The following is a 16,800-nucleotide window of genomic DNA, read 5'->3' as shown; positions in this document are numbered from 1 at the left end:
ACACACAGAGACAGATAGGCACACACACATATATACACACACACTCACACAGGGACACACACACACTTACACAGAGACACACACACAGACACACATACAGACACATACAGACACATGCACTCACACACAGATACACACACACACAGACAGACACACAGACACACACAGAGACAGATAGGCACACACATATATATACACACACACACTCACACAGAGACACACACTCATTTACACAGAGACACACACACAGACACATACAGACACATGCACTCACACACAGAGACACACAGATACATATGCACATAGAGATAGGCACACACACACACACACACACACACACACACTCATCCCTGGGCACACGGTGATTTCAGAAAGAAAAGCAGATGCACACTTGAATGGGGTTTAGGGTGAAGAAAGGTTTTCAAAGTAATTTCTTTTCCCCATTCAACTATAGACACATGGGGATCACAGCAGGCAGTACTTGGGAAGTGAGTCAATATCATTGTGTGTGAAGTAGATTATCTTTTCGCCATGGGATGTGCTCATTAGGAGCTATAAATACACCTGAAACCATAGATTCTCCCTAAGTGAAGTCTTTCCGAATTGCACTTAGTGTGATATCTACTTAGAGGATGTAAGAAAGCATTCAAATACTGCGTCCCTGAACTGACCAAAGAATGTAAGGGTTAAGGTGAGTTGAGGTGCTAGTGAGCTAGCTTAGCCAGAAGAGTCTTACACGTCAGGAAAGTCCTCAGTTTGAGCAGTGGATCTACATAAAAACTCCAGGTGTGGTGGCACACATGTTTAATCCTAGAGCTAGGTGGGGAGGCATGAGGACCCTTGGGGGCCTAATTGATGAGCTCCAACCCAGTGAGATTCTGTCTCAAAGGAGGTGGGTGGCATTTCTGAAGATGACAATAGTGCTGTCCTCTATCCTCTATGTGCATGCCCGCATACATCTATATGCACCTATACCCATAAAAATGCTTTAAAAGCCACGTATAAGATACATCGGGAGCAAGGGAATATGCATCATGTATTGAAAATTTCAAGGGATAGTTATGCCAAAGTACTCCCATGCCTGCCTCCATATCCTGCAGGGGAGTCTGCCTTGCTCACCTCTGTGGATTTGGTGGCCATGCTGCCTCTCCCATGACATTGCCTTCCTACTTCCAACTCAGAGCATGAGGCCAAAGGTGCTTTCCAGCTCAAACACTGCCGATAGTGACTGGCTGGAAGGAAGCCAAAGGTAAGCTCCCCAGGGACACGTTCTCATCTGTCTTTCTTGTCAAATTTATGTCGGCGTGTAGAAGTGTACCCAGCACGTATCGGGTGTCCCATAAATATTTGATGAATAAATAAATAAATGTGGGTTGGCCCAGACGGGCAAGCCTTGTCATCGGAGTGCACTCTTCGATCTTTGAGAACAAGAAAGGAAGCAACAGAGGCAGGCTGCAAGAGTGTTAGGGACTCAAATTACATCAAAACTAATGGGACACATGACCAGGCAGTTGAAACCTGATGGGGCTGACAGAAGATGCCAGGACACAGTGAGAGACAGAGAAGCTGCTTCATTTCCCGTGAGGCTGCCGGTGCTTGGATGCCCACAGCCTCACTGCAGTGTCTTAAATACACCCCACCCCCTCTCCTCCCCTCCTGCAAGGATGTTGAGTCATTCTCTGTTCTAATTATAAAAGCTTTGACTTAAGCAATAACATGCGTGATGCGGTAACGATGCCCCATGAGATGCTTATTGTAAGTACCAGCGGTGTGCTAACTAGGAGGAAGGTGTACCCCAGATCTAGAGCACATACAGTGCTCTAAAACACACACACACACACACACACACACACACACACACACACACACACACACACAGCGCTATGCTAAAATGCATGGATTGTGAAAATCTAGAGAACCAAGTCCAAAGACCAAGAAGACTAGAAAATGTCTGCCTATGTACCACTGACTACCACACACCGGTGCTGTTCTGGTTATGAGACCACAGTGTGCAAAGACTTGCCATGTTCTCTTCTGCTTCCTTTCGATTGCAGAGTATCCCAGGCAAGCCTGGAACATGCAGTTGTCCTGACACAGGCTCTTGTGTGCTGGGGTTACCGCTGTACACCACCTATCTTGGGCCTATTCTCCATCAGAATCGACACCTGAAGGGAATATGGCAGGAACAGGGAGGCTATGCAAAAGATGCAGACAGAGCAGGAAGCTGTGGGACGTGGAGAGTCTTCAGGACTTTGCCAGCAAGAAGCCTGTGGGAAAATGGTAGTGGAGATTCTGAGTAGCAAGAGGCAGTTTGAGGAAGGATAAGCACACAGACTCTAGGGAAAACCATCGTTTTGAATTGTGGGTCTGTGCAGGGCAGGAAGAACCAGCAGGAGGTGAAGATGGCCAGGGAAGCAAGAACAGAGACTGTCCCGAGGTGAATACAAACCAGGAAAGCCTGACAGCTCAGACATGAGTCACCAGTCGGAGGGAAGGGTGTCGTGGAGTCTAGGAGGGAGAGTGTTGGGTATCTAAACCTGAGGATGACAGAAGCTGTGATCTATAAACAACTTAGGCTATCCAGCAAGGCATGATTATGGATGAAAGCAAAACTGATAGCTTTCTGTAGACAAAAATCAATATGAAAATCAATAAAATTTGGTGATAACTATAGTTTAGCTACTGCTTAATAACCCCATTCTGTGGGGCTATGTCTCTTAGCAGAAGTGGCTTGCCCAGGGCTGCACTTCCCAAGGCAGGGCACCCGCTCAACTTGAAGTCTCTGGCTTGGAGCCCATTTGCCCCAGCTCTTTTGAGCTGTCTCCTGGAAAGTCAGATGAGCCTATAAGGAGGAAAAAAACATTCTCAAAGGCAGCAGAACTGTGGAAAAGACAAAGATAACAAGGGGGAGAGCCAATAAAAAGATTTTTAAAAAATCAGACTTTTTAAAAATAAATATAAAAGATCAGACATTTTAAAAATAAATATAGTTAAATGTATATTTTTATTCACTGAAATGCTGAGAAAACGAAAATATACCAACTTGGAACTTGAATCTTCCTTCATGTGTTGATTTTTGTATTTAAATTCAAGGCTAACTATCTTCATTTTTATTATTTTTTCATATTCTTATTCTTTCCTGAAAAGAAATTATTTTATAGTTTGTGAAAAGTGTTATTTTTTTCCTTTGGAGAATAATTATTTTTAAAATGGCAGGTGTCTCCCAACTTCTATACAGTTAGTCAACGGTTTACGCGATATTTGACTTAGAGCGCTGCCACTTTATGATGATGAGACAATACGGATCAAGGAAAACACGTACTTTGGATTTTGACCTTCTCCTGGACGAGTGACCTCAGTCCAACACGCACTCTTGGCAGAGGAACTGCACCTGCAGATCCCAGAAGAAACAACGAATCCTCCTCCTTAGTGTACTGTGTTGCTAAGCTGATTAGTAGTCTCAGTACATTAAATGTATGTCATGGGCTGTGGCAGTGCAAAGTGATAATTTATTTGATGTGGTCCCAGATTCCATCCCATGCACTTCAAACAATAATAGATGTGTTTAATCCAGCTTAAATGTTACAAAATACAATCATGCACTGAAACATAGCATGGTACCCGACTGATAAGAACATCACATGGCTTTATTCATCAACTCATAAATAAAAGAAAAAATGAATGCATTTCAGCCTGGGATGAATGGAGTTATTAAACCAGAACTCTGTCTGAGCCAGGGGATATCTATGACATATTGTGCGGTCCCTATAGCCAGCTTCTAGTGATGCTAAGCTGCACCTTCATGTAACAAGTCTTGTAAGGAACATGGTGTGCTCAAGCATGCACAACTCCCTTATCTTCACTCTAGCCCAACATTTCAACAGACATGAGATTTTTACTCCTGTTTTGCAGAGAGAGAAATTCAGTCTTAAAGTGGGTCAGCTGGTCTCCAACAGATTTTTACAAGATAAACATTCTTTTCCTTGAGCCCACCAGAAAAGCCAGATCTCAACTTGAAAAGTGTTGCCATCACTTTTTTAAACTCAGATCCACGTTCGTTTAACTCGCTGAGAGTCTGCTCTAGGCTGGGCACTACGTCAGCCATTGTGTTTAAATCCTTGGGGATGCTCTAGCCTTTTCTCCACCTGCGCAATCATGAGTGGGATTAACTTAGAAGAAAGGAGATGTGTTGTTCTTTGGACATCTTAGAGTCAGGTGTCCCAACTGTCTCTCCCTTAGATACACTGAGATTAAGTGGCCCACACCCCTACTGTTGCACTTGGAAAGCAGAAGAATTGAATTGTATTAGGTAGGTACACAGTGGTATTCTACCTAAACAAAACAAAAACACCAATTAAAGTGCTTTCAAATAAATGGTACTGGGGAAACTGGATGTGCATGCACAAATAAAAGGAGGTCTTCTGTCTCAGTTTGTTACTTTGAGTTACAAAGTAAACTCGAGATGGATTACCAGTTCAAAGTGAAAACTTGAAACAATAAAACTACCCATGGTAAACAAAGCAGGATCACTTCAGAACCCTGGAGAGGGACGAGAATCCCAAATCACAGGAGACAAAACCAAGAGTAAAGTGTTGTTGTAAAAATAAAAAAATAAGGGGTTGGGGATTTAGCTCAGTGGTAGAGCGCTTGCCTAGCAAGTGCAAGGCCCTGGGTTCGGTCCCCAGCTCCAAAAAAAAAAAAAAAAAAAAAAGAAAAAGAAAAAGAAAAGAAAAAGTGTGGTTGTCTTTTACCTCACTAGATTCAGCACTGCGGTGCCCCAAGATATCTGCTGCATATCTTGTCAAATTCTGTGGTGGCCCAGACCAGCCTACCCACACACTCCATTACACTTAAATCTACACATGAAAGAACACACAACACAATAACCATTGACCCAGTTAATTGCCCACCTAGACATACAAAGCCCAGTACACATCCATCCCTTAAAAACATTTGTAACAACCTGTAAAGGTACAGCATGGAATCTTTTTTTTTTTTTAAAGTGGTGTTTTGGGTGTAGACTATACCTGCTTTCTCTCTCTCTCTCTCTCTCTCTCTCTCTCTCTCTCTCTTTCTCTCTCTCTCTCTCTTATTAAAGATTTATATATTTATTATATTTAAGTACAGTGTAGCTGTCTTCAGATACACCAGAAGAGGGCATCGGATCTCTTTACAGATGGTTGTGAGCCACCATGTGGTTGCTGGGAACTGAACTCAGGACCTCTGGAAGAGCAGTCGGGTGCTCTTAACCACTGAGCCATCTCTCCAGCCTTACAGCATGGAATCTTAACGTCACCCGCCATATTCTCCTGCCATGGCTTCTCTCCCTCTCCCCCTATCTCTTTCTCCATCCGTTCCAGTCTCCTCCTCTTCCTTCAAACTTCTCTCCCATCCATCCTTCCTTCTCCTCCAATGACAGTCCTCATTCTATCCTGTACCTGCCCCTCACCTGTATTTCACAAATTCAATGGGGAGAAGGTTCTGGTGAAGTCACCTGTTCCCTGAGCATGTGACTAGGCAGCTGTCCTTGGGGCAGTGGAATTAGCATCAAAATGCAGATAATTCCAGGGCAAACCACAACAGTGAAGTGCAAAATCTCACACACAAGAAGTAATCAGAGACAACCGACTGCAGGGTGGACAGATATGCCTCAGACTTCATTACAGGGCTGGTGTTCGGAGTATAAAGGAAATGCAAAAATAAATAGTGAATCCCCACAAAGCAACCTACTAAAAGACAGACAGCAGGCTTAGTAGCGGTCTCTCAGGAGATGACTTATATTTGATGAACACGCATATGAAAAAGAACTCACACCACTTTAAGTCATAATGAGATATGACCCCTGCTAAGAATAGCCATTATCAAAAAGATAGATGAAAAAAATAATCAAAGAACTTCTGGTAAACCTGTGTGTTGCTATCGCCATTGTGGGTAAACTATAAAAGTTCCTCAAAATATTCAAATAGAAGTAACACACAGGGGCCCGGAGAGGTAGCTCAGCAGTTAAGAGCACTTACTGTTCTTCCGGAGGACCTGGGTTCTGTTCCCAGCGCCCACAATCATACCTAACTCTAGTTATACCTTCTTCTGGCCTCTGAGAGCACTAGGTCTACACATGGTACATACGCATACGTGCAAGAGAGTATCTGTAATATATATGATATATATCATATATACATAAAATAAACAATATACATTATACACATAAAATCCAACTAAATAAGAAGTAGCAAATGATCTATCAGTTCTCGAGCTGGACATGCATCTGAGGGACACGAACTCAATACACTAAGGACACATGTGCACTTTCCTTCTTACTGTAACACTTATCACAATGGCCAAGAGACAGAAATAACCAAAGTGTTTATCAGCTGATGAATGGATATAGACAATGTGTTTCGCATACCCTATGGACTGGTCTTCTTTGAAGAAAAGGTCAAATCTTGTCCTTGTCAATGAGATTAGAGACCGTCATGTGAAGTGAAGCAAGGCAGGCACACGAAGGCAAATCCCACACCGTCTCACCCACATGTGAATAAGAAAATGTTGGTCACAGGTTGGAGAAATAGTTCAGTTTATAGAGAGCCCGATTTGGAAGTATGAGAAACTGAGTTTGGAGTCCCAGAACCCTAGAAAGCAGTGAAAGGTGGAGCTGGCAGCAGGCAGCTCCTGTAACCGGAGCCCTGGGTGGGAGACAGTGAGTCTCTGGAGCTGAATGGCCGGCCAGCTCAGCCAAATCACAAGCTTCTGGTGAGGGAGAAATCTTGCCTCAAAATAAAAGATAGAGAGTGAGAAGAAACAACAACACCTGAAGCTGACCTTGAGCATCTACACTCCCTATGTACACACACACATCACACACCGTACACACACACTCACCACACACCACATACACCACACAGACACACACACACACCATACACACACACTCACACACCACACACACACACACACCATACACTCATACTCACACACCACACACACACACATCACACACCATACACATCACACACCACACACACATACACCACACAGACACACACATCACACAGATACACACACCACACACACACACCATACCACACAAACACACACATCACACACACATACACCACACAGACACACACACCACGCACCACACACACACATCACACAGATACACACACCACACACACACACACCATACCACACAAACACACACATCACACACCACATACTCACACACCACATACTCACACTCACACACACACCATGCACCACACACACACCACACACACTCACACACCACACACACACACCACACCACACAAACACACACATCACACACCATACACTCACACTCACACACCACACACACATACACCACACAGACACACACACATCACACAGATACACACACCACACACACATATAACACACCACACATCACACACCACATACTCACACTCACACACACACCACACACACACCACGCACCACACACACATTCACACCACACACACACCACACCACACAAACACACACCACACACACACTCACACACAACACACACACACATCACACACCACACACACAGCACACACGATATATACACATTCTCATACACAGCACACACACACATACATCACACCACACACACACCACACACCATACACCATATACCATATACCACACTCACACACATACCACACACCATACACACACACATTAAAACACACACCACACACCACACACCACACACCATATATATACACACACACACACACTCAAACACACACATTACAACATGCACCACACACCATATACACACACACTCAAACCCCCACACACACCACAACATACACACCACACACCATATACACACTCACACACACCACATCACACACATCACACACCATACACCATATACACACACACACCACACACACATAAATCACACCACACATACACACTACACACCACACACACACACACACACACACACACACACACACCCCTCACAGACTGTCAAGAATGGAACGGTGATGGCCAGAGATGAGAGGGAGGAGGGAGATGAAGAAAGGTTGATCAGTGGGTACCGAGTTACAAATAGAGTAAGAAGTTCTGGTGTGCTGTTTGTTATAGGGTCACTGTAGAAAAAAAAATATTGCTGCATATTTCAAAAAAGTATAAGAAAAAATTTTGAGTGTTTTACTATAAAATAACAAATATTTGAGGAAATATGTTTAACTTGATCTAAACATTTCACAATATGTACATGTGTTGAAACATCATGCTGTGCCCCATGATGTATACATGTATGGTTTTATATGCCAGTATCTACTTGTATGGTTTTGTATTTTATTAACAATAAATTTGCCTTGGAAAAGGAGAGTAGAGGGTGCATTGCAGTGACAGGGCTCTGCCAAGAATATGCAATGGAATGCACCACATGGTACAAAACACCAGTTTGATCGTCCGTACCACAAAAGTGTTTACAGAGAAGTTAATGCAAAATTATAACTGTATTACTAAAAAAAAAAACCCAATTATTTAAAACATACTTATGTGAAACAAAAACTTTTAGTTTAAACATGTTTTAAGAACTGCTATAACTTCAAAATATCTTTTTACGTTGCTTAATTTTAACGGCTAAATGTATTTATAGTTCAGGGAAATTTTTCAGTCGGTAACCACCATTTTAAAGCTTGCTTCTCTAGTTGCAATGCCAGAAGACACCACAAGGGGGCATGCAAAACTGTTATTTCCAGGACTGTTTCTGAAGCTGCTGGATCAGACTGTTACAGCTCAGTGATCCAAAGGTCATCTAAGCCACACTTCGAGACGTGAAACTGAAACTCAGAGGGAAACCCAGTTTGTCTAGTATCACATGGCCATCTGTAAACAGAGACAGAGCAGAGGCTGCTCATGCAGCTTGGTGGTAGAACATAGGAGTTCTGGGCTCAATACCCAATACACGCACGCGCGCGCGCGCGCGCGCGCGCACACACACACACACACACACACACACACACACACACACACACGTAAACAGAAGCATCCTTGAGGTCCAGTTTGGTTTCTCTTGTCTAGCACCCCTTCAGTTCCTTTTCAATAGCATCCCTTGGCAAATGTCAACCATCTTGATGAATAAATATCTATCCTTCCAGCCCGTAGAAACCAAGAAACCTGGGGGAAATTTCTTGCATGCCTTCCCGGAATAATAGATATTCAGTAACATTCTAGATCCCAAGTAGCAGGTACTCTTCCTACTGAGTCAGTAGGAAGCAAGAAAATCATCACTGTCACCATCGAATGCTTGGTCTGAGGACCCTGTGGTTGGCATCGCTTTGCTTCTGGAGGTCCTTTCGATCATTATTTACTACTTGTTTATCTACGGTAGACAAGCAAACACTGTCTGTATTGATGTTGAACAATTTGTTTTGACTCACCGCAGAAAGGATGGATCAGGTGATGTGGGCTATGCAGCGTCTCTTAAACTAATACTTCTTTTGTAGCTGAAACATTAGGAAGTCTCACTAGTCTTCAAATACAATATATTACGGACTGTAGCTACCAGATGTACACAGCTCTCCTGTGTATTCCCTTCTACTTGAAAATCTATCTTTGATGAGAACAAAAGCTCCCCGCTTCTAGGTTTGTACTGTAGAACTTGTCTATACACACACACACCAAGAGCCATGCATAGAAGAGTTTATAGCAGTATTGTTCATAAGGAGACAGAGGAACACAGTTTAAATGTCCACTGGCAGCAGACCTGGACATCGTCTACTCACAGTGTGGAACTTACACTTTTGTGTATCGGTGGTTGAAGGACTAACACAATGAACAAGGTACATGTAATCCCACTTAGGCTTTGCAAGCCAGGCAAAACTAGGTAACAAATGCATAGTGGTATATATATTTCTTAAAAGTTGGAAATTAGGAGTGATTAACTAAGTTTTAATGTATTAGTTACCTAGGAAGGAAGGAAAGAGGCGCCAAGCAGGAGCATAAAAGAAAGTTCTAAGATACTAATAATATTAGTTTATAACCCTTAAGATGCACAGTAGAGACTTTAAAATTTTAATTTTATTTTCTTTGTTTGATGGCACACCCACTCCCATTGCACTACAGGAAAGGCACGAATGGCAGTTTTTTTGTTTGTTTTGTTTGTTTTCATTATGTCTTTCTTGAAGTCCTCCATCATCATGATCAAATGTGATTTTAAATCTAGATCTTGCTTTTCTGGTGTGCTTTGGATATTCAGTGTTTGCTTTGGTGGGAGAATTGGACTCCGATGATGCCATGTAGTCTTGGTTTCTGTTGCTTGGTTTCCTGCGCTTGCCTCTCACCATCAGGTTGTCTCTGGTGTTACCTTGTTTTGCCATTTCTGACAGTGGCTAGACCGTCCTATAGGCCTGTGTGTCAGGAGTGCTGTAGACCTGTTTTCCTGTTTTCTTTCAGCCAGTTATGGGAACAGAGTGTTCTGCTTTCCTGTGTAGTCTTTCCTGTCTACTGGTCTTCAGCTGCTCCTGTGGGCCTGTGTCCTGAGTCCACCAGGCAGGTCGCTTGGAGCAGAAAAGTTGGTCTTACCTGTGGTCCCGTGGCTGAAGTGGCTCCTGGGGGGGCTGCTTTTGAGCTCTCCATGAGTGCGGCAACCAGGAGGGCCTCTGCCGCCTTTTCCCGGGGCCCCCGTGCAGATGGCCTTAGGTGTTTTCCTCTGGAATCAGAAATGTGGGCAGAGTGTAGTCTCTTCTAGCTTCCAGGCTTGTCTGCTCCTCTGAAGGCTTAGCTCTCCCTCCCACGGGTTTGGGTGCAGGGAGCTTTTGATTGGGTCCTTTCAGATCCGGGCTGAGTGTGGACTACAGGGGACCTGCCACTTGAGTACCCCTATCTTCCGGTTCCCAGAGGCCCTATACAGTTTCCTCTTGGGCCAGGGATGTGGGCAGGAGTGGGCAGTATTGGTCTCAGGAGTGCTCACCTGTCCAGGCAGTGAGCTCTATCTCCCAAGGGGTTTGGGAGCAGGGAACTATGGGCTGGGATCAGCAAGGTTGGGGCTCCAGCTAAAAACCGGAAGTGTCCAGTCCCATAGGAATTTTGCCTCTGTGTGTCCTGAGTCCACCAGGCAGAAAAGTTGGTCTTACCTGTGGTCCCACGGCTGAAGTCTGTTTGTTTGTTTTATTGGATATTTTTATTTACATTTCAAATGTCATTCCCTTTCCCAGTTTCCGGTCCATAAGTCCCCTATCCCATCACCCCTCCCCTCTCCTATGAGGGCGCCCCCCCCCAACAATCCCTTACTCTGGGGGGGGTCCAGCCTCGGCAGGACCAAGGGCTTCTTCTCTCATTGGTGCCCAACAAGGCCATCTCTGCTACATATGCAGCTGGAGCCATGGGTCTGTCCATGTGTACTCTTTGGGTAGTGGTTTAGTCCCTGGGAGCTCTGGTTGGTTGGCATTGTTGTTCTTATGGGGTTGCAAGCCCCTTCAGCTCCTTCATTCCTTTCTCTAACCCCTCCAACAGGGACCCTGTTCTGAGTTCAGTGGTTTGCTGCTAGCATTCGCCTCTGTATTCCTCATGCTCTGGCTGAGCCTCTCAGGAGACAGGCTCCTGTCAGCATGCACTTCTTCACTTCATCAATAGTGTCTGGGTTTGGTGGCTGTATATGTATGGACTGGATCCTCAGGTGGGGCAGGCTCTGAATGGCCTTTCCTTCAGTCTATGAACATAGTGGAGCATGTGTCTTTGTTATATGTTGGAGCATCTTTTGGGATTATGCCCAGGAGTGGTATAGCTGGGTCCTCAATGGGTATACAATGTTGAATTTTCTGAGGAACTTCCAAACTCATTTCTAGGGTGGTTGTACCAGTTTGTAATTCCACCAACAATGGAGGAGTGTTCCTCTTTCTCCATATCCTCACCAGCATCTGTTGTCACCTGAGTTTTTGATCTTAGCCATTCTGACTGGTGTGAGGTGGAATCTCAGGGTTGTTTTGATTTGCATTTCCCTGATGGCTAAGGATGTTGAACATTTTTTAGGAACTTCTCAGTCATTCAATATTCCTCAGCTGAGAATTCTTCGTTTAGCTCTGTATCCCATTTTTAATAGGGTTATTTGGCTCTCTGGAGTCTAACTTCTTGAGTTCTTTGTATATCTTGAATATTAGCTCTCTATCAGATGTAGGAGTGGTAAAGATCTTTTCCCAATCTGTTGGTTGGGACAGTGTCCTTTGCCCTACAGAAGCTTTGCAGTTTTATGAGATCCTATTTGTCAATTCTTGATCTTAGAGCAGGAGCCATTGGTGTTTTGTTCAGGAAATTTTCTCCAGCGCCCATGTGTTCGAGAGGCTTCCCCACTTTTTCTTCTATTAGTTTGAGTGTATCTGGTTTGATGTGGAGGTCCTTGATCCACTTAGATAGAAGCTTTGTACAGGGCGATAAGAATAGGTCAATCTGCATTCTTCTACATGCTGACCTCCAGTTGAACCAGCACCATTTGTTGAAAATGCTATCTTTTCCCCACTGTATGATTTTAGCTCCTTTGTCAAAGATCAAGTGATCATAGGTATGTGGATTAATTTCTGGGTATTCAATCCTATTCCATTGATCTACCTGCTTGTCCCTGTACCAATACCATACAGTTTTTAATCACAATTGCTCTGTACACAGCTTGCGGTCAGGGATCCTGGTGATTCCTCCAGAAGTAATTTAATTGTTGAGGATAGTTTTCGCTATCCCAAGTTTTTTGTTATTCCAAATGAATTTGCAAATTGCTCTTTCTAACTCTATGAAGAATTGAGTTGGAATTTTGATGGGGATTGCATTGAATCTGTAGGTTGCTTTTGGCAAAATGGCCAATTTTACTATATTAATACTGCAAATTCATGAGCATGGGAGGTCTTTCCATCTTCTGAGATCTTCTTCAATTTCTTTCTTCAGAGACTTGAAGTTCTTGTCATACAGATCTTTCACTTGCTTGGTTAGAGTCATACCAAAGTATTTTATGTTATTTGGGACTATTATGAAGGGTGTCATGTCCCTAATTTCTTTCTCAGCCTGTTTATCCTTTGAGTAGAGGAAGGTTACTAATTTGTTGGAGTTAATTTTATACCCAGCCACTTTGCTGAGGTTGTTTATCAGGCTTAGTAGTTCTCTGGTGGAACTTTTGGGGTCATTTGAGGATACTATCATATCATCTGCAAATAGTGATATTGTGACTTCTTTCCAATTTGTATCTGATTGACCTCCTTTTGTTGTCTGATTGCTCTGGTTAGGACTTTGAGTACTATGTTGAATAAGTGGGGAGAGAATGGGTAGCCTTGTCTACTACCTGATTTTAATGGGATTGCTTCAAGTTTCTCTCCATTTAGTTTGATATTGGCTACTGGTTTGCTGTATATTGCTTTTAGTGTGTTTAGGTATGGGCTTTGAATTCCTGATCTTTCCAAGACTTTTACCATGAAGGGGTGTTGAATTTTGTCAAATGCTTTCTTAGCATCTAATGAGATGATCATGTGGTTTTTTTCTTTGAGTTTGTTAACAGATTATGTTGATGGATTTTCATATATTAAACTATCCCTGCATCCCTAGGATGATGCCTACTTGATCATGATGGATGATCATTTTGATGTGTTCTTGGATTCGGGTTGGAAGAATTTTATTGAGTATTTTTGCGTCAATATTCATAAGGGAAATTGGTCTGAAATTCTCTTTTTTTGTTGGGTCTTTGTGTGGTTTAGGTATAAGCATAATTGTGGCTTCATAGAAGGAATTGGATAGTGTTTCTTCTGTTTCTATTTTGTGGAATACTTTGAACAGTATTGGTATGAAGCTCTGATAGAATTCTGCATTAGACCCATCTGGTCCTGGGCACTTTTTTGGTTGGGAGACTTTTAAAAACTGCTTCTATGTCTTTAGGAGTTATGGAACTGTTTAGATGGTTTATCTGATCCTGATTTAACTTTAGTACCTGTTATCTATCTAGAAAATTGTCCATTTCATCTAGATTTTCCAGTTTTGTTGAATATAGTCTTTTGTAGTAGGATCTGATAATTTTTTGAATTTCCTCAGATTCTGTTGTTATGTCTCCTTTTTCATTTCTGATTTTGTTAATTTGATACTCTCTCTGTGCCCTCTCATTAGTCTAAGGGTTTATCTATCTTGTTGATTTTCTCAAAAAACCAGCTTCTGTTTTTGTCAATTCTTTGTATAGTTCTTTTTGTTTCTACTTGGTCGATTTCAGCCCTGAGTTTGATTTTTTCCCTGCTGTCTACTCTTCTCGGATTTATTTGCTTCTTTTTGTTCTAGAGTTTTTAGGTGTGCTGTCATGCTGCTAATGTATGCTCTCTCTAGTTTCTTTTTGGAGGTACTCAGGGCTATGAGCTTTCCTCTTAGCACTGTTTTCATTGTGTCCCATAAGTTTGGGTATGTTGTACCTTCATTTTCATTAAATTCTAAAAAGTCTTTAATTTCTTTATTTCTCCCTTGACCAAGTTATCATTGAGTTGTGCTTTGTTCAACTTCTATGTGTATGTGGGCTTTCTGTCATTGTTGTTATTGAAGACCAGCCTTAGTTCATGGTGATGTGATAGGATGCATGGGATTACTTCAACTTCTTGTATCTGTTGAGGCCTGTTTTATGATCAATTATATGGTCAATTTTGGAGAAGGAATCATGAGGTGTTGAGAAGAAGGTATATAGTCTTTTGTTTTAGGATGAAATCTTCTATAAATATCTGTTAAATCTATTTCATTCATAACTTCTGTTAGTTTTTCTATGTTTCTGTTTAGTTTCTGTTTCCAAGATCTGTCCATTGATGAGTGAGATGTTGAAATCTCCCACTATTATTGTGTGAGGTACAATGTGTGCTTTGAGCTTTAGTAACGTTTCTTTTATGAATATAGGTGCCCTTCCATTTGGAGCACAGATATTCAGGATTGAGAATTCATCCTGGTGGATTTTTCCTTTGATGAATATGAAGTGTCCTTCCTTATCTTTTTTGATAACTTTTGGTTGAAAGTCAATTTTATTCAACATTAGAATGGCTACTCCAGCTTGTTTCTTGGTACCATTCACTTGGAAAAATTTTTTCCAGCCTTTTACTCTGAGGTAGTGTCTGTCTTTGTCACTGAGGTGTGTTTCCTGTATGCAGCAAAAAGCTGGGTCCAGTTTACATATCCAGTCTGTTAGTCTATGTCTTTTTATTGGGGAATTGATTCCATTGATGTTAAAAGATATTAAGGAAGAGTGATTGTTGTTTCCTGTTATTTTTGTTGTTAGAGGTGGAATTATGTTTGTGTGGCTATCTTGGGTTTATTGCAAGAAGATTACTTTCTTGCTTTTTCTTTTTTTTTTTTTTTCCCCCTGGAGCTGGGGACCGAACCCAGGGCCTTGCGCTTCCTAGGTAAGCGCTCCAACCACTGAGCTAAATCCCCAGCCCCCACTTTCTTGCTTTTTCTAGGGTGTAGTTTCCCTCCTTGTGTTGGAGTTTTCCATCTATTATCCTGTGTAGTGCTGGATTTGTAGAAAGATATTGTGTAAATTTGGTTTTGTCATGGAATATCTTGGTTTCTCCATCTATGTTAATTGAGAGTTTTGCTGGATACAGTAACCTGGGCTGGCATTTGTGTTCTCTTAGGGTCTGTATGACATCTGCCCAGGGGCTTCTGGCTTTCATAGTCTCTGGTGAGAAGTTTGGTCTAATTCTGATAGGTCTGCTTTTATATGTTACTTGACCTTTTTCCCTTTTTGCTTTTAATATTCTTTGTTTTATGCATTTTGTGTTTTGACTATTATGTGATGGGAGGAATTTCTTTTCTGGCCCAATCCATTTGGAGTTCTGTAGACTTCTTGTATGTTTATGGGCATCTCTTTCTTTAGGTTAGGGACATTTTCTTCTATAATTTTGTTGAAAATATTTACTGGCCCTTTAAATTGGGAGTTTTCACTCCTTTTTATACCTATTATCCTTAGGTTTGATCTTCTCATTGAGTCCTGGATTTCCTGGATGTTTTGCATTAGGAGCTCTTTGTGTTTTACATGTTCTTTGATGGTTATGTCAATGTTTTCTATGTTATCTTCTGCCTCTGAGATTCTCTTTTCTATCTCTTGTATTCTGTTGGTGATGCTTATGTCTATGACTCCTGATCTCTTTCCTGGGTTTTCTATCTCCAGGGTGGTCTCCCTTTGTGATTTCTTTATTGTTTCTATTTCCATTTTCAGATCCTGGATGGTTTTGTTCATTTCCTTCACCTGTTTGTTGTGTTTTCCTGTAATTCTTTAAGGGATTTTTGTGCTTCCTCTTTAAGGGCTTCTACTTGTTTACCTGTGTTGTAGTGTATTTCTTTAAGGGAGTTATTTATGTCCTTCTTAAAGTCCCTATCATCATCATGAGATGTGATTTTAAATCCAAATCTTGCTTCCGGTGTGTTTGGATATCCAGTATTTGCTTTGGTGGGAGAACTGGGCTCTGATGATGCCAAGTAGTCTTGGTTTCTGTTGCTTAGGTTCCTGTGCTTGCCTCTTGCCATCAGGTTGCCTCTGGTGTTAGCTTGTCTTTCTGTCTCTGACAGTGGCTTGACCCTTCTGTACACCTGTGTGTCAGCACTCCTGTAGATCTGTTTTCTTTCTGCTGGATCTGGGTACAGAGCCCTGTGGGACTGGGTCAGCAGAGGGCACTAAGCAGGTTCCTCTTGGGGCAGGAATGTGTGCAGAAGTGGAGGTCCCCCTTGAGCTCTCAGGATTGTCTGCCCTTCTGAGAATCCAGCTCCCTCCCCCACAGGATGTGGGTACAGTGGAATGGCAGATTAAAGTTTAGA

This window comes from Rattus norvegicus, chromosome 2 (assembly GCF_036323735.1).
Source record: "Rattus norvegicus strain BN/NHsdMcwi chromosome 2, GRCr8, whole genome shotgun sequence".
NCBI lineage: Eukaryota > Metazoa > Chordata > Mammalia > Rodentia > Muridae > Rattus > Rattus norvegicus.
The sequence above is the reverse complement of the archived record's forward strand: the minus strand, read 5'-3'. Positions refer to the sequence as shown.